Source organism: Lipotes vexillifer, unplaced genomic scaffold (genome assembly GCF_000442215.2).
Source record: "Lipotes vexillifer unplaced genomic scaffold, Lipotes_vexillifer_v1.1 scaffold1983, whole genome shotgun sequence".
NCBI classification, from domain to species: Eukaryota; Metazoa; Chordata; class Mammalia; order Artiodactyla; family Lipotidae; genus Lipotes; species Lipotes vexillifer.
Window position 1 is genome coordinate 417416 of NW_006797955.1, and position 1590 is coordinate 419005.

Genomic DNA, 1590 nt, shown 5'->3' on the forward strand with positions numbered 1-1590 from the left:
TTTTTTATATTAATATTTATATGAACTGTTGCATTAGGCTTCATTCTGTGTATATCATAAGTTTTTCTAATTTTCATTATTATTTAAATAACTCATGGTTCTACTTAAAGTGTGAAGTTATTTAATTCGAAAACATGTTTTTTGTCCAATTATCTCGTTATTGATTCATAGTATCTCTTATTATGATCAGAGAGACTGGATTATATAAATTCAACTCTCTATATATTGACACTTGCTTTATGTCAAAAACTATGACTAATTTTTAGAAATAACCTATATCTGACTGTAAAAATCTGTATTATTCAAAATTCAGGATTCTAAATTTACTTGTTATATCAAGTAGGCAGAGACCAGAAGTACTAGTAGAAAAAAAGTTGCTAAGCTATATTAAATTAAAAAAAGTAAAAAGTAAAATGAGGGTGGGAAAGCACTATTAAGGACATGGCAGACACTACTATTTCTTATTCATTATTCATTTTTTTCTTCTGTGTTTAGTAACAGAATTCTTGAAGTTTTAACAGGCATGTAGCTACTCAGTTACATATTACATTCTCAAACTTCTAAGCAGTGATGTTTCACCATAATAGTAATTTTAGTCCAATGGGATATGAAAAGATGTGATATGTAAAATATCCTTAAAGATAGGCTGTTTGCCCTAGATTTTTTTCTCAGCCAATCCTTTTGTCTGAAAAGGTGTTAATTAGAGCAGGTGCCTTTGATGATAGGAAGAAGTCATATATTCAAGATAGAACAAACAAACAATTTGATTCAAAGTTCATAGTTTACATCTGGGAATAGGCTTAATTCTGGGAAATAGGTAAATCATGAACTTTTCTCACTTGACTTTAGTAACAAAATCATATATCTCAAGTCCAGGGTCCCTATAATCAATTATCCACTACCAACAACCTCTGTGTGTCACAATATTTTGATTACTGCTAGCCCTGCTACCCATTATGATAACCATGCTCATCTAGTTTCTGACGGTTAAGTGATATCTGCAGCCCTGGGATCCTACATCCCACTCAAGTCTGAGAACTCAGTGTAATGATAGTATCCTCAACTGTAATCTTTGGTTTGCTGATAACAGCCAATAAATATAGAGCCTTTTCAACAAAGTTGATGCTTCCCACACAAGTGTATTACTTCAAGGTATTGGTGAAGGATGTGTGCTCGGATAATCTCAGTGGACATAGTCAAGGGATGGGAAAAATATCATATATGATAAATTTGTATTTAAACCCTCTTTATCTCCTTAAACTTTTAGATTTCTTTCTTTATAGAAAGGACATTCTGAAATCTGAACTTTGTTTAATTTAGGCCACTTTTCAGCCCAGATTTCATCAGGGAAATGAGTAAAGTATTAGAGTCACTTTCATATTCTCAAGATAACAGATTCAATATTGCTAATGCCAGAATTTATTGAACAGTAAATTAGAAATTATTCTCACCCATATTCATCAGGTTTGTGCCAACATAAACATACAACATTCTTTGTTGTATCTGGCACATCCCTCCAGGTTAGACATTGTAACCATCTTTTTGTGGTCTACTGGGATTTGCATCTAGCTGTGAGTCCAAATGTAGGGA